Source organism: Chiloscyllium punctatum, chromosome 9 (assembly GCF_047496795.1).
Source record: "Chiloscyllium punctatum isolate Juve2018m chromosome 9, sChiPun1.3, whole genome shotgun sequence".
Classification (NCBI taxonomy): domain Eukaryota; kingdom Metazoa; phylum Chordata; class Chondrichthyes; order Orectolobiformes; family Hemiscylliidae; genus Chiloscyllium; species Chiloscyllium punctatum.
In genome coordinates, this window is record NC_092747.1 from 106,599,913 (window position 1) to 106,622,815 (window position 22,903).

Consider the following 22,903-nt stretch of genomic DNA (forward strand, 5'->3'; position numbering starts at 1 on the left):
CACAGAGCTTCAAATTAGCTCCACTAACAAATCTCAAATTGCCTTCATCAAATCCTGACATCATTCGTCTGACATTCAACCACAAAACTTCCTGTGGAACAATGGTATATTCTACTGATTTACAAGATTAAAGCAATGTTTTTACTTCCACCTCAATATGTACATAGATCTCCACTTGTTATTGTGGTTTGCACACAGTCCAGGACTCATAGAAAAATCAAGTTGGTTGTAAATTTGTTGTTCATTATGAAAATTGCTCATACAGTACATTGAGTTCATTAATGACTTGCAGGGAAGGAATTTTGCTGTGCTTACCAGATCTGACCTATGTGCGACTCCAGATGTACAACAACATAGTTGACTTTTAACTGCCTTCTGAAACTGCCTTGAGTGTCAATCAGTTCAAGTACAACTTGGGATGAGCAACAAACACATTCCATGTCAGCGATGTACACTGTAGACATGCAAGAGGCTGGAAGAACACAGTGATGTACACTGCAGACAGGCAGGAGGCTGGAAGAACACAGTGATGTACACTGCAGACATGCAGGAGGCTGGAAGAACACAGTGATGTACACTGTAGATAGGCAGGAGGCTGGAAGAACACAGTGATGTACACTGTAGATAGGCAGGAGGCTGGAAGAACACAGTGATGTACACTGTAGACAGGCAAGAGGCTGGAAGAACACAGTGATGTACACTGCAGACAGGCAAGAGGCTGGAAGAACACAGTGATGTACACTGCAGACAGGCAAGAGGCTGGAAGAACACAGTGATGTACACTGTAGACAGGCAAGAGGCTGGAAGAACACAGTGATGTACACTGCAGACAGGCAAGAGGCTGGAAGAACACAGTGATGTACACTGTAGACAGGCAGGAGGCTGGAAGAACACAGTGATGTACACTGTAGACAGGCAGGAGGGTGGAAGAACACAGTGATGTACACTGTAGATAGGCAGGAGGCTGGAAGAACACAGTGATGTACACTGTAGATAGGCAGGAGGGTGGAAGAACACAGTGATGTACACTGTAGATAGGCAGGAGGCTGGAAGAACACAGTGATGTACACTACAGACAGGCAAGAGGCTGGAAGAACATAGTGATGTACACTGTAGACAGGCAGGAGGCTGGAAGAACACAGTGATGTACACTGCAGACAGGCAAGAGGCTGGAAGAACACAGTGATGTACACTGCAGACAGGCAAGAGGCTGGAAGAACACAGTGATGTACACTGCAGACAGGCAAGAGGCTGGAAGAACACAGTGATGTACACTGTAGACAGGCAAGAGGCTGGAAGAACACAGTGATGTACACTGTAGACAGGCAGGAGGCTGGAAGAACACAGTGATGTACACTGCAGACAGGCAAGAGGCTGGAAGAACACAGTGATGTACACTGTAGACAGGCAAGAGGCTGGAAGAACACAGTGATGTATGCTGCAGACAGGCAGGAAGCTGGAAGAACACAGTGATGTACACTACAGACAGGCAAGAGGCTGGAAGAACACAGTGATGTACACTACAGACAGGCAGGAGGCTGGAAGAACACAGTGATGTACACTGTAAACAGGCAGGAGGCTGGAAGAACACAGTGATGTACACTGTAGACAGGCAGGAGGCTGGAAGAACACAGTGATGTACACTGTAGATAGGCAGGAGGCTGGAAGAACACAGTGATGTACACTACAGACAGGCAAGAGGCTGGAAGAACATAGTGATGTATACTGGACATCCTTTACAAGAACAGAGAGAAAAATCAGTACTTACCTCTTAGAAATTCCGAATGCTTATAGTAAAGCAATACGTTGGATAAAGTATAACATTTATTATCAACTCTGAACCCCAAGCAAATTTGGGTGTAAGTCATCAACACCCAGTTTTAATGTATACTCTCATTTTCCCAATCTTTTGTGCTTTATTTTCTGCTGAAACCACTTATTGCTCATTAAGATAGATGGCAAGTGTAATCCAGGCTTTTCCCAGAGAGAAAAGGTAGGTTTCTGGAACAGACTGCTTATCTGGGTAGACTTTGATTTGCCAAAGTCTTTCAGCTGAGATCTGAATCTGTTTCTGGCTGGGGTGAACATCGCCCTTTACAAAAGTGTAGCTATTTGGAGCAGTTTTATCGATTGACTAATTTTGATCACCTAGATCAATGGAAGAAGAAGTACGCAGGTTATTTTTCTCAAATTGACTTTGATCTCTTTTTGTCTATTCCAGGGACTTGTATGGTTTTTGGATTTGGTATTGAGTATACATATGGTCACAATCATGTGGAAAAAGCTGGATAGATCAGAGGGTCTCTCATTGTTTGTGCACCCTGCCAAATAACCTGACATATTCAACTTGCTACATGACTTCCTTGCAGTTACATCTGTTCTGAACAGCTTGCAAATTTACATCTTAAATTTGAAGTGAAGTAGGAGCAGCTCCTGATATTGGAATATTTGAACAACATATTTCAATGATTAGGCACAAGAGATAAAGTTGCTTTATAGTGCCTTCTTAAGTGACATTTCAAAAGAATGTTCCATGCTGTATTTTCTGCATGTTTGAATGAAATGCATTAGAATGAGTTACATTAAATATTGAAATGCTGTGAAATGCATTTTCTTAAATACATTCTGTATCTAATGTGCATTAAGGATGGCCTGAAGACATCAAACTTCAATATTTTATATAAAAAGAAGGGATTTAAAAAAGGTCTAAGGCATAAGGTCTACACTTTCTTTGGAACGATTCAATGATTTAAATCGATTTAATGCCACTTTTGATCTTCAATTGCATAAACTTACAATGCAGTGATCAGTGGTTTAATTGTTCTATGTTTGCTTATGTTATTCATTCTCACTGTGCATGACAGATTAAACCTAGAAGAAGAGCACATGCTTGAAACGTCGATTGTCCTGCTCCTCGGATGCTGCCTGACCAGTTGTACTTTTCCAACACCACACATTTTTAAGATTAAACCTAAACATGACCTTATATGTCAAAGAATCCATGAGTAGCTGAGTATGTAGTAGGGGGGCAAGCACATTGTGATTTTAGAAAGATTTTTAAATGCTTGAAAATAAACCTGCTGCGCATTAACAACCTGAGATCATGTTTACATTGTTCTGAGGTACTTCTTTTTCAGGATTTTTTACTATCAGTTGCTGTTGCACAATTGTATCAGGTGCTTAGTTCTGAAAGGATTAATGTTGAAAGGTGTTCCATCTAATATACTGATTTCATGAGGAATTAGTTAAGAGATCAACTTTGAAGTTGGCAGACTTGGCATCTAGGTCTTGTCAGTCTTCGTAAAAATTCAGCATTATTCCAATGTAACTTGTACCTAGTTACCATTCTGCAAAAGCTTGCAACTTGTTCAAGACACAAGCTTCTTCTTATTAGTTCACCAAGGGGTTTTCCTCTGCCATATTAGACAAACAGACCCTATGTATCCCAGCCTAAAAGGAAGACAGCAGCAAATTTACCTATCTCAAACAAAAGTCCAGATGACTCATACAACATGATGACAAGCCATAAGGTTTAATCATACTACAAAGTTCACGCAAGGTTATGACACAAAATTAGGCATGGCCTGCTGGTAGAGCTGAAAAGCTTTAATACACCTATTTAAATTATCGGTTTTCACTATCTTGGAATGTTCAATGCCAAAGGAACATTCTGGACGTGAGTATCGGTCGTTGCGAATGATGTAAGGGTCCTTGAGAGGATTCAGAGAAGACTTACTAGAGAGGCGATTGGAATGAGGGATTTAGTGACAGTGCAATTTTGGAGAAGCTACAGCTATTGTCTACTTCAAGACTGAGGGTGGGGGTGAGGGGAGATGCTCCCCTCAACCCCATTGCCCAGTCCTGAAGAAGGATTATATCCAGTTTGCTGACTTCTCCACCTCCTGATGCTGCCTGGCTGGCTGTGTTCTTCCAGCCTCCTGCTTGTCTACCTTGGATTCCAGCATCTCCAGTTTTTTTGTGTCTCTAACAGGTTATTGTCTTAGGAAAGAAGACTGAGGGGAGATTTGACATAGGTAAACAAGACTATTCCAGGATTAGATAAGAAAAACAAAGCGTTGAAACATTTGCTGATGGTATAATGACTAATTGACATAGATGTATGATTTTAGACAAGAGATGCCAAGGAATTTAAGGAAGTTTTTTTTTTAAAAGCAGCAAGTAGTAAAAACTTGGAATACTGCCCAAGGATCAGAAGGACCAATGATTTCAAATGGAAGTGAGATTGGAATTTGGGAAAAATAAACATGTAGGCATACAAGTATACAGCCAAGGAATAGAACTAAATGCATTATTATGAAGAGAATGTCTATGAACTCATGGGCTAAATAGCTTAATATTGTGCTATAATGACTCCATGACTATGACTAAGAAATGGGAGCTATCAGGATTGGTCCTTGGCTGATTTCCCTCTTGCAGCACTCTTGATAATGTACGAAAATGGCTCGATAAATGGATACAAAATATAATCCTTCGTATTTTGAAAAAAATAACAGTTTCCTAGTCCCCAGTATTTTGCAGCAAATTGTTAGTTGAGGATATATTCAAGATGCGCGGTAGCATAATACATGGCAATGAAGCTCTACCAAATGGATTTTGCATGCCAATTAAATGAATAAAGAAAAAAAAACATATGATTCAGTAGCCACAATTTCCTACAGTCTGAATTCAGATTCCAACAGAGTGCCAGGTCAAAATTGACTCGGGACTTTGAGAAGGAAAGAAAATTGGAAGATGAATCATCCTGACCCCAGGAAAGTATCTCATGATGATATGTTATTGGCAAGTACTTTGGTTTTGTGGAGCGACCTAAAAAGGTTTGAAAATAAATTGTGGAGTGTATGGGATGCTAATATTTAACAGTTGTGATGGGGTCAGGGAAGGAGAAGCAAACAGTGGGAGAAGGGTATCAGAATACGTCTGGCAGAGGGTTCGATCAGATTCAGCAGCAGGAATGATGTCAGATAGAGTTCACTGTTGCCTGGTGGGATGTTAGGCATAGGGTGCATCATGTCCCAGGTGGGATCAATAGGTTGTATGGGTCAGAGTCTTGGGGTCTAGGTGGTCTGAAGGAGGTGTAGTTGGATAGGTGTGGTGTGAGGTAATAATGGGGCTTGTTAAATAATTACTTTGAAGATTAGACTGTGTATTTACAGCTTGACTTTTTCTGACTAGCTATTTTAGTTAATTTTACTGGCACCCTCCAAAATCATGATTTTAAATGGAGGCCTCAGAGGGTTCCAGGGATGGAGGACATGACCAGTGGAAAATTCAATTTCCTGGGAATTTATTTTGGAGTGTGCTTTGAAAGGGAATGTTCAGGGTCCCCATGTGCAACTCCCATCTATGCTGGATTACAGATTGTCTGGCCATTAGAAAATTGGGACCACTGCTGTGTTGTACATGCAAAATAATAAGTGTTCCTGCAATGTCAGTTAATCAAGATGTAGAGGTGCCGGTGTTGGACTGGAGTGGACAAGATCAGAAGTCACATGACACCAAACAGGTTTATTTGAAATCACAAGCTTTCAAAGCACTGTCCCTTTATCAGGTGAAATGAAGAAAAGCAGACAGACTCAGAATTTATTGGCAGGGAGATCAATGGGGAGAGAGATCAAAAGATCATACTAATGGTGTGAGTGAACTCTGTGCAGGTGACGAAAAGTTTCAGATGGTGTGAGTAAAGTGTGAACAGCTGAATAGTAGGTGGAGGGGATGACCTATAATTCAATTAATTGAGGCTGAGAGATAACTACAAAAGATTTCAAATAAGGTGATGCCACAGACAAACCAAATGGCTGAGTAATATGGTCGGATCTAACCAAAGTTAACAAGTAATCCAAATTTGTACAAACTAATTAAGGTGGAGAAATCATAATTTATCAAGGTGATGGTGTTAAAACAGGACAATAGGGAAGATTTTACAAATACAGAACCACATAGTGGGGTTACATGTAGTGCGGCATGAACCCAAGATCGCAATTGAGGCTGTCTTCACGGGTATGGAACTTGGCTGTCAGTTTCTGTTCAGCAATTCTGCATTGTTTTTAGATTAGATTAGATTACATTACAGTGTGGAAACAGGTCTTTCGGCCCAACAAGTCCACACCGACCTGCCGAAGCGCAACCCACCCATACCCTGACATCTACCCCTTACCTAACACTACGGGCAATTTAGCATGGCCAATTCACCTGACCTGCACATCTTTGGACTGTGGGAGGAAACCGGAGCACCTGGAGGAAACCCACACAGACACGGGGAGAACGTGCAAACTCCACGCGGGAATTGAACCCGGATCTCCGGCGCTGTGAGGCAGCAGTGCTAACCACTGTGCCACCGTGCCGCCCATTGTTGTGTGACTCAGTCAATCAACATAACTTAAAATATTTCTGGCTTGATCAACTTGATCATGTATATCCTTTCTCTCTTTTATCTATCTAGTATAATATATCATTCCCTCTTTTTATTCTCTTTCTCTACCTGACTTAGATCTTACGGAGATTTTCCTCTCCATTATTTCTCTGTCTCGTGCTCAGTCCTTAAATCATATAAAAAGGATGGTTGGTCCCTCACGCATTGAGATACCAGATCCCGTCACCCTCATTATCACCTCATAATTACAGTATGTTATGCTACAAAAGATCATTGGGTTAAATTGTACAGAACAGCATTAAATGAACTTTGTACACCATGAAGGGGCCCCATGTCAGCAAGACACAAACCGTTATTTGCCCAGTTCTAGCAGAGAATGTTAAGAGTATCGTGAAAGGATCTCCAAAAAGGCTATCCACTTGGTCTTGTCTTTTCTGCTTGTCTGCTGAGAATGTGAATGAACTCACTGTTATGATCAATGCACACTGTGTGGGCTGACATGACAGCTTGGTCATAGAATTCTCTGGGGATTCTCCTGTCCGTGATGAGACGTGTGCAGAAATGGAACTGTATGGGAATCAACAATTTATTCTACAAAAGATAAAATATACACAGCAGGCAATAATTAATAAACTGGTGCTATAATGAGCACATAATTTTGCCTTTAATGATTAAGACACAGTTTATTTTTATTACACAGGATTATGAAGTTTGTACAGCACTTGAGTTGATTCTATCAACAGTCAGCGAAAATTGAAAACCAGCAGTCTTGAAAAGGGCACATGAAGCCTAGAAAGTATTATTGATAATATTTAGTGAATAATGTTTTCACGTTGTTTCCGTCTAGGCTAATGTCTCTATTAAACAAGCTCCCCTCTCTTGCTACATATCCTGGCAGTGGACTCCTCCAGCAGTTCATGATTATGCAATGTTATTTTAAAGCCTTGCTCCAGTATCTGCACATGGCTTCAATGCTTCATCAACATTCATTGTTTGAGAGCAAGTCTTGTGAAAACTGTATGCCAAAAGTATTCAGACAAAGTCTGACATCCCTGGACCCTGTGATCGAAACTGTCACGATCGCTTCCCTGAATCTGCTCTTCTGCCTGACAACCTAAACTATATTTGTCAGCTGATTCAACCCTTGTCCACAGAGGCAAAAATCTCCAAGTCCCCAGTTGCTTATCTCTGGGTTGGGGTTGGAAGTGATGCATAATGGTGTCTCGACAGGAAGGAGCAAGCTTTGGGAGATTTCCTAATTTTCTACTTCATCAAGCTCAACAGGTTGTGTTTCATTTGGATGGAGAAACAACATAACAGAGCAGCCCCAATAATGAGCTACAAGGAATCTTCCAGACTGCAGTGCCATTGCCATAGTCGAATGAGGGCATTTATTTTCAACAGTATTATATTTGTATGACAATCTGTTGGTTTCACTGTTCTACAGTTGCAATAATTTTGTCTACTGCATGTCTGATAACGTAGAGCTTCTTTCACCTTCTTCTACCCACTCAGTTCATGTATTTTCTTCTCATTCATGTGAACCATCCCCCTTAATTTATAATACCCTTCCAAGGAATTATATTAACCAATTAACATGTCGGTCTCTTGCTGTTGCTATGGAAATTCAGTTCGTCCCTTGTGTTTATTTTCAACCTTTGCATCATCTTACTTTGTGTCCATAAATTAGCCTTTTATCAACTTCCCCACCATGTTGAGGAAGGTTTTGAACAATGATACTTTGAGATCAAGCAATTTCACTGAGGAACTTGTGGAGAGGTGTTAACGTCCTGCAGTCAACAACCATGTCCTGGTGATAGTGTCCACACTGCCACCACATGCAAAGCTCAGCTATTAATCCTGCCAATGAGCAAAACACACATAGCGCTTAGAAACCTATTAATTGTGTGGCTGGAGATACCTTCTACATTGTGGTCAGGCCTTTACACCATTTAAATCCTGATCTTGATGCTGTTACAGTGGTATAAACTACCTTGGTTATCTTCCTCCTTTACATTGTCACAGTCACATACAATAATCCCTTCCTTCAATGTTCTACACAAATTCCCCATCTTGTTACCAATATTATGGGTGGCACGGTGGCACAGTGGTTAGCACTGCTACCTCACAGTGCCAGAGACCTGGGTTCAATTCCTGCCTCAGGCAACTGTCTGTGTGGAGTTTGCACAATCTCCCAGTGTCTGCGTGGGTTTCCTCTGGGTGCTCTGGTTTCCTCCTGCAGTCCAAAATTGTGCAGGTTAGGTGAACTGGCCATGCTAAAATGCCCGTAGTGTTAGGTGTAGGGGAATGGGTCTGGGTGGGTTGCTCTTCAGAGGGTCGGTGTGGACTTGTTGGGCCGAAGGGCCTGTTTCCACACTGTAAGCAATCTAATCTAGCCCAGTGTGAATGAAGCTGGGAGCTCTCTTTCCTATATGTTTTCTCACTGCTGTGACCTCTCAGTTCAGTTCCAATAGCCACTTCTCATTTAACCTGCTATTACACTTTGCATACTCAAAATTTAACTGCAGTATTCTCAATATCCAAATCTCCATGGGAGAATACAGTGTTATCAAAGTGCAGCTCCCTTGACAGTCATCGAGTCATAAAGTCCCACAGCACAGCAACAGTCCAACCATGTTCCCAAACTAGACTAGTCCCACTTGCCTGCACTTGACCCAAATCCATCCAAAAATGTTCATATTCCTGAACTTTTCCAAATGTATTTTAAACATTGTAAGTGTTTCTGCATTCACCACTTTCTCAGGCAGTTCATTCCACATACAAAACACGATCTGTGCAAAAACGTTGCTCCTCATGTCCGTTTTAAATCTTTGTCCTCTCATCTTAAAAATACATCCCCTAGTTTTGAACCTCCCTTTCCCTGTAGAAAAGACCCTCATCATTCACCCGATCTATACCCCTCATAATTTTATTAACCTCAATAAGGTCTCCCCTCAACTTCCTATGTTCCAGTAAAAAAAGATCTCAGCCTTTCCAATCTATTTTTATAACTCAAGCCCTCCATTCCCAGAAACATCCTGGGAAATCTTTTCTGATTCATCCTGACCAGCAATAAGGTCAGTAGCAGAATGGGACTTTCGGGTAACTTGGACACATCATTTTTCTCATTGCATTCAAAACATAAATGAAATTTGAAGGAAGTTGTCTCTGATAATTATTCTACATCCAGCTATTTTAGAAAATGTGAACATTTAAATTCTCTGCAACAATAAAATGCAGCTATAGAAAGAAGTTCCAGTGCACCTCCGAAGGAAACAGTGGCTAGCACTGCTGCCTCTCAGCACCATGTTCCCAGCTTCGATTCCAGCCTTGGGTGACTGTCTGTGTGGAGTTTGCACATTCTCCCAGTGTCTGCGTGAGGTTTCCTCTTGGTGCTCTGGTTTCCTCCCACAGTCTGAAGATGTGCAGGTCAGGTGAACTGGCCATGTTAAATTGCCCATAGTGTTAGGTGCATTAGTCAGAGGGAATTGGGTCTGGGTGGGTTACTCTTTGGAGGGTTGGTGTGGACTTGATGGGTTGAAGGGTCTGTTTCCACACTGTAGGGAATCTAATCTAATTCAAGAATCTAATCTAATAATTATTTCTCTCTAGGGGTTGCAGTGGACAAACATTGAATGATGGTGAGAGAATTGACATCAATAGAAATAAACAGGTATGTAAGAATGCAAAACTGTGGTGATTAACTTTGATATTGTTATTGTATTGGTGTTGTGCTTTCAACTCCAAGAATCTTCAAAGGAGTCTTATTGGACAAAATGTGACAATGTATGCAAACAGTTGTCAGCATATTTGGGCAAAGGCTGTCAAATAGGTAGGTTTAAAGAAGCAACTTAAGGAGAAGGGCAAGGTTAAGAGGCAAAGATGTTTAGGAAGAGAATTCCAGAGCTTAAGGTTCAGGCATCTGAAGGATGGCCATGAATGGTGGGGAAATCAGTGAGCGTGGACATTGTTAATGAATTTCAAGAACCTAGGACTGTTTAAAGAGGTGACAAATATCCACCACAAAGTGGATTGTATTTCACATGCGGTTTTGTGATAATGCCTGTCTCTCAGATTGGGTTTATGAAATCACTCAAGTGTTCACTCAACTCTTGGGCAGCCTTAACACTCAAGTGTCATTTTTGTATGGACTGATAAACAGATAAACAAGGATTGCCAAAGTAACACAGAAACAGTTGTGAAGTTATGGTGCTAGGCTTATAACTTCAGCTGCGTCTCCTCAAGATGTGAGGGTAGATTATCCAGAAGAAAACATTAGTAGGCTGAAGAAACTCTTTGATGGTTTAACATACCAGGTTGACATCACAGCCCTGAACTAAGTTTGGCTGTAGTGAGAGTGAGCATTGCTTTATCAAATAATAACTCATTATGCCACTCATTGACTGACACAGTCATTTCAGTACACATCAGATACAACAGGAAATTTATGGTTTTCAGATAGAATTTAATAAAACGTCTTGTTGCAATGGCAGATATAAATTCAATTCATGCATACTTATGGTGATATCTTAATAGGTTGTCCTTACTTATGTCCTGTTAGAATAAATATTTATTTTGAGGTAGCAACCTGATTTGATTTTAAACGTGAATGAAGGGCTAGGTCTGCTGAGTGGTAAAGTGCTGAAAGGTCAGAAAATACAGAGCTCGGATGAGTAGGAATGGCCAAGCTCTGTGTTGTAAGTCTCTGGTGATTTTATTAATAGCCATTATCATGATTTGATGAGCACACAAGGGAAATGAAAGGATAATGTACTCTATAGCACCATTGTTCCTTCTGTTATAAACTAATTATATAGAGACCGATACAAGGCAGGAAGCAGAAAATGAATCAAGCTTGATGAAATCCACTAAATATTAGCTGACCTTTACTTTAATAAGGATGGAGTTGCATTACCTATCTTTCTATTGTGAAAAGGCTCCTTTTTGTACAGGGCTATGCGAGAAGTAAATTCGATCAACATGTATATTTATTAACGTAAGCTCCCAAGCTTTCCACACACACATATGCACAAACTAACAGAGAGTTTCCAATCGAGCCATCTCAAAAAAAAATAACATTAAACCAATGGCGTATATTGGATGGCTTACCCTCACATGCTTTTCAAATCACAAAGTTACTTAATTTATATTCTCAGAGACCAAACATCACTTTGTGCTGCTCTTTTGAATAACAGAAACTGACAAACACAGGGCCATGAAACGTGAACAACAAATGTGAAATCAATTTGGTTCAGAATTTGTCAAGTGAAATTTGCAAATGGAAATTGAATTACGACCCCTTTTTTTCAAAAGGCTATCTTAACTAACAAAAATGTGGAGTACATCTCATTCGTTTTGGATGAGCTTCCAACATTTTTTAAAAATCCTGAAGGACATAGGTGCTAGACCAGGTCTGTGACAGGTGACAACTGAACCAAGATGAGAGCAACAATTGATGGGCAAAAGCTATTTGCCTAGCCAGCAATTCTCACACCTAACGAATGATATGGAGAAAAAAAAACACTTGTTTTTGGATAGCAAATTTTCTTGATGGATGAACAAATGAATGCAATTGTGAATGAATGAATGATTTATTTTCACTTATATCTTGAAGATACAGTAAAAAGTGTATTGTTGCCACAATCAGGTGCCATTTTGCGTTACAGTAAGGATAAAAAGAAATTGCTTAAATGAGAGTTCATTTCCTGTTCATGCTGGGCTCTCATGGATGGCTTCAGAACTTCTCCAATGTCTCTGTGAGGTGTTCTGGTCCTCAAGGAATCCCGCTCCAGGAACAGCAACAAGAACGCCAATGCCCCAGGAGACCCCAGCTCTGCTGCCACTAATGCCTTGCTGACACAACCAAGAGTCCAGGCTCTGGGCCTACTGCTACCATGTGTCCCCATTCCAGGCACCACTGCCCCCAGGAATCCAGGCCCCAGGCCTACTGCTACGAGGAGATGTTACTCCGGGCACCACCACAGCCATGAGTCCAGGCTCTATACCTACCAATATCAGGAATGAAGACTCCACGCAGTGCCATAGCCAAAAGTCCAGGCTCTGGGCCTACTGCCACTGGGACCCCAGACTCCAGGCCCACTGACACCTGGACTCTAGGCTAAGGGCCTACTGCTGCCAGGAGTCTATGCTTCAGGTGAAGCACTGCAGAATTCCCTGCTCCGGGCACTGCCACAGCCAGGACTCCAAGCTCCAGGCCTACTGCTGTCAGGAGTCCAGTCTCTGGGCACTACCACTGCCACCAGAAGGCCCAATTCATACCACCAACGCTGCAGCCACTACCCCATTGACATTGCTCTGGCTTTGAAGAAAAGAAGAAGAAAAAGAGAAAGGATGAAAGGTACATAGAGCAAACGATGCCCATCAGCCTGGAGCAGATGAGCTGCAATAAGCCTGAACTTATCTATCATGCCATCTTGGATTTGATGTTCAGTTATGAAGAACTGAGCATTTCCCATGGCATGAGTCGGGATTACACTTTTGCAAGGCAAGAGGTAATTGGGTGTACGCTGGTTTGTCGGTTTGGAAAATGTTTCCATATTCCCTGAATAAAGTTGAAAATAATTTACAGTGGGGCAACTTAAATAGTGCAGGACGTTCTTAATAGTTTTAGTGGTTCCTGGAAAATACTGCTTTCCTTATACAACTGCAAGTTGATAAATGGATATCACCATTGCACAAATACATCTTTATGTGCAATGTAATCTTTATCCTGAAAGGATCAATTTATACGATTTTACTGTCAACTCAGATCACAACACCTGAAACGATCAAATCTGCCAAAGAATACACATCAGTTAGAGCATCTCAAGTGAAGGCAATTCTTCTCAGTTATTCCTCATTTCATTTGGCCCGTAGCCATCTCTGACTAGGCTAGCATTTAATGCCCACCCTAATTGTACTTAAGAGAATGACGCTAAGCTGCTTTCTCGAACCACTGCAGTCCAGGGCATATAGGCACACCCACAGTTCTGTGACTTTCAGAATTTAGTGACAGTGAATTAATGCTAATATATTTTGAAGTCAGGATAATATGCAGCTTGAAGGAGAACTTACTAGTATTCCCTACACCTTTGTCCTTGCCCTTTTTGGTGATGGAGACCATGGAATTTGAAGGTACAGTTGCAGGAACCTGGGTGAATTGTTGAAGTTCATGCACATTGCTATAACTATGCAACTATTATGGAAGCAGTGGTTGTTGAAGATGGTGGTTATGGTGTAAATCAAGCAGGCTTTTTGTTCTAGATGGTGTCAAGCCTCTTGGATGTTGTCAAAACTGCAGACATCCAGGCAAGTGATAAGTGGAGGGGGAATGGAGAGGGTTATGGAGTCATAGAACATAGAACATAGAAGAATACAGCGCAGTACAGGCCCTTCGGCCCTCGATGTTGCGCCGATCAAAGCCCACCTAACCTACACTAACCCACTATCCTCCATATACCTATCCAATGCCCGCTTAAATACCCATAAAGAGGGAGAGTCCACTACTGCTACTGGCAGGGCATTCCATGAACTTACGACTCGCTGAGTGAAGAACCTACCCCTAACATCAGTCCTATATCTACCCCCCCCTTAATTTAAAGCTATGCCCCCTTGTAGTCATAGAGATGTACAGCATGGAAACAGACCCTTCGGTCCAACTCGCCCATGCTGACCAGATATCCTAAGTTAACCAAGTCCCATTTGCCAGCATTTGGCCCATATCCCTCTAACCCTTTCCTAATCATATACCCATCCAGATGTCTTTTGACTATGTGAATATACCAGTCTCCACCACTTCCTCTGGCAGCATTTTTCATAAACACATCACCCTCTGTGTGAAAAAGTTGTCCCTTTGGTCCATTTTAAATCTTTCCCCGCTCACTCTAAACCTATTCCCTCTAGTTCTGGACTCCCCCACCCCAAAGAAAATACCTTGTCTATTTACCCTATCCATGCCCCTCATAATTTTATAAACATCTATCAGGTCACTCCTCATCCTCCGACACTCCAAGGAAAACTATTCCATCACAAACCTGATTTGAAATTTGAAGGTGGTAGATATGCATTAAGGCATCAAGAAGTAAGTTACTCACTTGGGAATTCCTAGCCTTCAATCCGCTGTTGTATCTAATGTTCATTTGGTTGATCCAGTTTGGACAATGGTAACACTCAGGATGTTGATACTGAGGATGCAGCAATACACATGCGACTGAATAACAAAGCCTGGCACTTAGATTCTCTCTTGCTTGAGATGCTCATTGCCTGGCAAAATGTGATGTTAATTTTACCCGCCACTTATCAGTACAAGTCGAAGTGTGGTCCTGGTATTATTACATCATGATATGGACTGCTTCTGTACATGGAGAATTGCAAGTTATGCTTAATGTTGAGCAATCAAAAGTGAACATCCCCACTTCTGACCTTATGATGGAGAGAAAGTCATTGATGAAGCAGCTGAAACAGCTTGGACATTACCTTTAGAAACTCCAGCAGAGACGTTCTGGAACGTCTAATAGGTCTTGTGTCTGTGCACGTTATTTCATGATTTTAAAAAAATCCTCTATTTTAACATTAAAGCTAGTTCACATACCTTCTTCTCATGAGAGCTAAAAAAGAGAAATATGTAATGCAATAGATATTTAAGAAATTTAAGTTGCTGTTATCAAAATTCAATCGGCTTACTTTAAGTAACGACTTCATGAATAGAATACAAATGGCATCAATGGCTTTTCACCCATGTGGGCTGATGGCACAGATCAGAGACCAGGAAATTGGATAAGAAGAAATTAGTATCTAATTTACTTCAAAATCACCTTTAAGGTTGAGTTCCTGCACATTTTGCCAATTAGCACAAGTTAAGCAGAGATGCCATGATTTGGGCCCCACCAGCTTTCACGATCCTTGCACATCTGTTCAGTTCTCAGCAGGGCTGAGACTAACAGCTGGAAGATTTGCCCTTAAGTTTCTTTACTAAACAATGCACTATGCAAAGCATATTACATCATGTCGTGAAGAAGTACTTCATCAAACAATGAGTGGCAGGGATTGGAATCTCTCATCCCCGAAATAATGCTGAGGCTCAGTCAATCAAAAATCTCAAAAGCACTACCAAAATAAATGATGCATAGTAATTTTTTTTAAAAGTATGATTATGGAATTATCTTGAAGAACTAATAAATCAATAAGTGCAATATCTCAGTATGTAACTTGGTCTAAACCATAAAAGAATGGGATGGCACAATAGCACAGTGGTTAGCACTGCTGCCTCACAGCGCCAGGGTCCCAGGTTTGATTCCAGCCTCGGGTAACTGTCTGTGTGGAGTTTGGACATTCTCCTCGTGTCTGCATGGGTTTCCTCTGGGTGCTCTGGTTTCCTCCCACAGTCCAAAGATGTGCAGGTCAGGTGAATTGGCCATGTTAAATGGCCCATAGTGTTAGATATGTTAGTCAGAGGGAAATGGGTCTGGGTGGGTTACTCTTTGGTGTGGACTGGTTGGGCTGAAGGGTCTGTTTCCACACTGTAGGGAATCTACTCTAATGGCTGTCTAATAACAGGCAATACAAAATAGCCTCTTGGCAATTAATTAGCAAAGTAACAGCATTGCTTCAAAGATAAAGTATATTTAGAACTTTTGATTCATTTGAAATGTTGTAGTATAAATATAGGTCATAGAATCCCAACAGTGTGGGAATAGGCCATTGAACCCATCGAGCTAAAAATGTGTTGTTGGAAAAGCGCAGCAGGTCAGGCAGCATACAAGGAACAGAAGAATCGACGTTTCGGGCATAAGCCCTTCTTCAGGAATGAGGAAAGTGTGTCCAGCAGGCTAAGATAAAAGGACACACTTTCCTCATTCCTGAAGAAGGGCTTATGCCAGAAACGTCGATTCTCCTGTTCCTTGGATGCTGCCTGACCTGCTGCGCTTTTCCAGCAACACATTTTCAGCTCTGATCTCCAGCATCTGCAGTCCTCACTTTCTCCTCAAAGATTGAACCCATCGAGTCCACACCAACTCTCTGAAGAGCATTCCACTCAATCCCTCCTCTTTCTTGTAACCCTGCATTTCCCATGGGCAATCCACCTAGCCCGCACATCTTTGGACTGTGGTAGGAAACCACAGCACCCAGAGGAAACCCACGTGGAATCAGAGAGAATGTGCAAACTCCACACAGATGGTCAACCAAGGTTGGAATCAAACCTAGATCCCTGGCACTGTGAGGCAGCTCTGCTAACCACTAAGCCACCATACCATTTAATTCTAGCTGCCTATGTCTGATTTAAAAGTTTTTAAAAAAAAAATAGGTATTCCATTCGACATCAAGTCAGTCCTGTTGTGTTGAGATTAAAGGTTATATGTGGTAATTGTGTCAAATTCATTTTTTTAGTTAAATCTGTTTTCTGATTGTTTCTGGATTATCATCAAATGCTTATCTTAGAATGTTCTAAAGTCAATGTTTTTCTTTACTCTGCATTTTTTTTCAGTTACTTGATACTTGACCTGATTGAAAACATTCAGAATGGGCCCATTTGTTAAATAGTGCAGAAATACAATCACACCTGGTTGAGGCATTTATACTTCATTAACTTTGAAATGCTTTTTACGCAATGGATTCTGTGCATTGACAATGACTTGTTTAATGACATCCAGCTATGTCCCTAATGCTGGATGAACATATCCTCCCTGTTCCATTTACGGCACCCTGTGACATTTTAAAATCACTGCTAGCTATAAATGAGGAACCAAGATTTTGATCTCACTCTCCTATCTTACTCGTATCACACAAACAGCTAATTTTTCTTTGAACTGTAGAAAATCATGTCGGTTTGCTATCTAGGAAATAATTATGATCATTCTTATTGTACTTCTATATTTAAATTGGGCTATGGCTGATTAACAATTAGCAACAAATTGTTACATTATGAACCCTGAAATGGTCCTCACTAAATAAATAACAAGGTTAAAGAAAACAATTAACCATGTACCTGACGAGTTAAGATCTTCACTTAATTTGTTGAGGTCACAAATTTCAAGGACTGAAATTGCCTGAAGTATGAACTCATTAACCAGGCACTGGTTGCTAATACATTAGCTGTTTTTTTATTGGTTCTAATTGAAAGAGAAGTGCCAGCCTCAGATTAGCTCAGAGTAGCATCACAGGGTTCTACGTCCACCTAGACTGGGTTAAATCTAAGGAATTTTGATTGCTTGATTCTAAATCATTAAGAAGTGAAACATTGGACCAAATTGGCTGAGGGAAATGGTAAGAGAAAAAGTGTTCCTGTTTGCAGCTGAATTCAAAACTAGGGATCAATAAAAGTAATATGGTCACAATTAATTTCAATAAGGAAGTGCAGGGGCCATATCTTTGTCCAGGCTGTGGTTAGAATGTTGACCTCATGACAATAAAGAATAGTTGAGGTGAATAGAACGCATTAAAAAGGAAGCTAGATAAGCATGTGAAAGTGACTAGAATAGGAGGAAATGCCAACAGGGTGAGATGAAGGAGGGTTGAAGGAGGCTCATCTGCAGCATAACCACAGTCACACACGATGTGGGCCGAACATATTATGACCAGGCTAAGATGGGGAAATTGGCTCCCTTTTTAATCCCCTCTCAGTGATTACAACACATTCTTTTGTTCTTTCTTGGCTTGCAACTATCACACTTCAATTAAAACATAGTTAATGTGAACAAAATGAAGGAAAACCAATTCCAATTCATGGCAGATCATTTATATTCCTGCACTACCTCCATATCTCTTGATGTCACTAGTGACAAAAAAAATCTAACGATTTCTAACTTGAATTCTTTTTTTTGTTCACTCATAGGATGTGAATGTTGCTGGCAGGGCCAGCATTTAGAATCCACTCCAATTACTTGTGAGAAGATGGTAATGAACTGGCTTCTTGAACCACTATAGTATCATGTATTATAGACACACAAAGCCTTTCTGGAGGAAAGTCTAGGATTTTGACCCAACGACACTGTCAGGGATTTATTTCCAAGTCAAGTTTGTGTCTTGGAGAGAAACTTGCAGCTGGTTGTGTTCCCATGTGTCTTCTGCTCTTGTTCTTCTAGATAGTAGGTGTTGTGGGTTTGGAAGGCACTATCAAAGGAACCTTGGTAAATTTCTGTATTACATCTTTCAGATGGTACAAACTGCTGCTACTGACCAGACATGGTGGAGGGAATAAATGTTTGTAAATGTGGTGGCACGGTGGCTCAGCAGTTAGCACTGCAGCCTCCCAGTGCCAATGATCCGCATGCAATTCTAGTCTTGGGTGATTGTCTGTGTGGGGTTTGCACGTTTTCTGTGATTGTGTGTGTTTCTGCCAGGTGCTCTGGTTTCCTCCCACTGTCCAAAGATGCACAGATTATAGATTGGCCATGCTAAATTGTCCATAGTGTATAGGGCAGTGCGGGCTAGGTACATTTGCCATGGGAAAGGTGGGGTTAGGAGGATAGGGGTAAGGGGCTGGGATAAGCATGGGATGCTCTTTGGAGACTTGATGGGCCGAATGGCCTTTTTCTGCAGATAGGGGTTCTATAGTGGCAATCACTCACTTTACTTTTTTCTGAACGTTGTCAAGCTTTTGGAGTGTTATTGGAGCTGCATTCTTCCTGAGAAGTGGAGACTATTCCAATACATTCCTGACTTGTACCTTGTAGGTGGTGGGTTGCTTTACGGAATCAGGAATTGAGATTCTTCCTATAGGATTCTTAGTCTCTGATCTGCTCTTGTAGCTGCAGCATTATTATGGCTAGTCCAGTTCAGTTTCTGGTCAGAGGTAACCCCCAGAACGTTGATACTGGGGCATTCAGTGGTGCTAATACCATTGAATATCAATGGGTGATGGCTAGATTGTCTCTGATTTCAAGATTGTCATTGCCTGGCATGTATAGCACAAATGTAACTTGCCACTCATCAACCCAAGCCTGGATATTATCTGGGTTGTGCTGCATTTTGACACAGACTGCTTCACCCACATAATGCCTAATCTTCCGCCGTCCACTGGGTGAGAGAGTTCCAAACATTTACTACCCTCTGAGTGAAGAAGCTCTTTTTTATTTCAGTCCTAAATGGTTTGCCTCAAGTTCTGAAACTGTATCCCTTGCTTCTAGACCCACAGCAAGTGGTAAACTCCATCTTGCATCCAGTGAAAAAAATACTGGACCAACAGAAGGCCAAAGTTAGAAGAACCCATGGTTCAAAGCTAAAACTTCAAAATGAGCTTGAAACTCTTAAGGAACAGCACTGGGCTGTCATATGTGACAGGTTCAGAAAAGTCTGGGAACAGCAACTGCAGTCCATGAACCAAAAAGCTGACAACACAAAGAATAGGATTTTGTATATGAATATAAATGGCTTTCAGTACACACAAGTGCACCACACTGCAAGCCTGACTGACATTTCTAAATTGGTTGTCAACGTAATTCTTTGCACATATGTATCGGTCAGGACAATAGAGAGAGCTCCCGTGCTTGAATTAAAATGGTACTCTCTGTTCATTCATGTCCATCCAAAAATGGAGATGAGATATCTAACAAGCAGCATCTCTACCAGTGCAGAAACCCATGACTCCTGCACTGGAATTGGTAGTCTAGAACATTGGAGTGGTTTTTGAACTCTAAACTTTTTGACACAGTTGCAATCATTCTACCAGTTGAGTTACAGCTGACAGAAAGTTGATGAGATGACAATCATTCTGTGTGCAAACTCTTGACCAATCGAAGCCAAACTAGCTGGTTTAAATTTAAACAGAACTTGGCAGTTCACTGGTACATTCTTCATTGCAATTCCTCTGTCAAGCAGAGTCCACTTGCCAACAAATAAACACTCTGTTCTCATAAAGTATAAAATATTAATTGCCTCTACATTGGTATTCTTATGAATGTCCTGACAACTGCAAAATTAAAGGCTTCAATAAAATGTATATATTTTCAGCAACCCAAAAAGAAACGTTTACTAAAAGCATATAGATATAATGGATGATAATTTTTAGTTAGTGTGCTGTGAAGGAAACTCACAAGATTTGATAGAATTCAAATTTTATATCTGCTTCAATATTACAGCAAACTACTGTAATGGAGAAGAATAGTCAACAGGCTAAAAAGCTGGAATTGCATACTAACTAATTATTTGTTTTAATTTTCTTTCCATGTAAATTAGGATTTATTTCCGATGGGAATACATAATTTTGAAAATTTGATCATTGATGTCCTGGACACGACAGGACAATTTACTATGGCCATTTCATCTAATCTGTACATCCTTGGACTGTGGAATGAAACCCCTTGAAGACATGGGGAGAGCATGCAAACTCCACACAGACAATTACCTGAGGCTAAAATTGAACCTGGGTCCCTCGCGCTGTTGTCGCAGTGCTAACCACTGAGCCACTATTCTGCCCTCAGCCCAGGCCATGAAGAACCGTTTTAAACTCACCAGAAACGAAGGCGTTTAACTAGTAAGTCAATAGTCATCAAAAGGACTCACCACGTCCCTGATCACCTGTCTCCCTGGTGGGTGAGAAGAGTAGCTCAGTTCTCAAACAGGAAACCATGGCAACCAAACCTCCTGAGTTTGAGGAGCCTTCAACCACCCCAAGCTGGGGGTGATCGGAAATAGAGATGGCAGGCAAAAGGATGCTCTGTGTCCTTGCTTCCACCCACAGACCCTTCTCTCCCAGCGACACACATCTTGAGAGAAGAAGAGAAAAAGAAATGGCATACCCTCTCATCGCTGGATCCCCGACAAGGAGGCCTTGATTTGAGGACTTTAAAATCTAGAAGTTACTGGCCTCTGATTGGAAGGTGGGCAGCTTCTGACAAGCTGGTTTGTCAGTCTTGAGGCCTATGATAGGGCCAGATACTTAGCTCTGCTCACCTTCAGGTCTTAATAAACTGTTTGGCAGGCAATTGGATATGTTAGCTCAGCAATGGGGGTGGCATGGTAGTTACGATCTAACACCGAAGTCTCTGCATTTCTAAATAAGGTGGGAAATTTCCACTGCTGTTGCAGTTTAGGCAAATGAGCTCCCTGTAAACTCTCAGTAATTTACCATCAAACAGTTTGGCAGAGGAACGGTTTAAGCTTTTGATCTGAAATCTATGAGAGTACGATGCATGCAATTCGGGACTTCTTTCCTGACAATGAGGATATCTAAGCAGATGAGACACTCTGATGTATTAATTTTTCCACAAGCATTGTGAGATTGAAATATTCTTTAGATACATGAAAAAATCATCATCTATCAGTTGACTGACTGCCCAGATACCTATAGCTTTCAGAGTGTTAGATAAATCTGTCACCTGACTGATCACAGAGGAGAAAAAGTGCTTTATGATAAGAATAATGAAAATGCATCTCACATTTCAAAGGCACACGCACAATAATAATGATTTAATATGATACCAAAAATGCATAGTTCCCTTACAGCCACAGGATGACCCATAATCATATACTGCATCTTTTAATCTTGGCAGATACACATTTCATTTCTCACCTGTCATCTGATGATGATGTGTTTAGTTTAATTGACAAGTCCCAGAGTGATAGCATATTACAAATTCATCCTTCTTCTGAAACATGTTACTTATAGCATGAGCTCACAGCCCAAATGGTTGAAATCTGGATTTCTCAAAGAAGCAAATAGCTATTTGTGTTTCTCTCCTTTAAAATGGCCATCTTTGGATTTAATTATGGCTTTCCAAAGGGAAGTGATTGAACACAATGATGGGACAGCAAGGTGGCTCAGTGGTTAGTATTGCTGCCTCACAGCACCAGTAACCTGGATTCAATTCCATCCTCAAGCAACTGTCTGTAGGGAGCTTGCACACTCCGTCGGTTTTTGCTGGGTGCTCTGGTTTTCTTCCACAGTCCAATGCTTTGCAAGTTAGGTGGATTAGCTATGCTAAATTACCCATAGAGTTCAGGGCATGGTTAGGTTAGCTGTTACAGGGGTGGAGGATGGATCTGGGTGTGATGCTCTTTGGAGAGTTGGTGTGGCCTCGTTGGGCCAAATGGCCTATTTCCATACTATAGCAATTCTATTCTAACACCTGAGAGAGATTATTGATGTTGGAAATTACCAGAATCTACACACACCTGTATTTTCAACAAACATTTTCTACTTAGATTCTTTTGGCACAATAGCACATAAAACTACAACACTGTTTCCTGATAAATACAGGATTGTTTCCCAAGGAAATTGCAGTAGGTGTAAGGTAGTAACATGATATAAATTATGTTTGTAAAACCAATTCCAGTTACTGACAACTGTGCAATCTTCAAGTACAACTAGCATAGGAAATACCCAATCATCTTCATTTTGACTGAGATTTATATTGTCAATATATGCAATCATGCGGGAGTGAAGTGATTATAATGGACTTGCGAAAACTGTTTGCCTCATAGTATTCTATTCCATTCACGGCTTTTTTATAGATGCAAATTTTGTGCCATGAGAAATTTGGTCTTTTTGCCTTTTTGCTATGAGCACAAATTTAG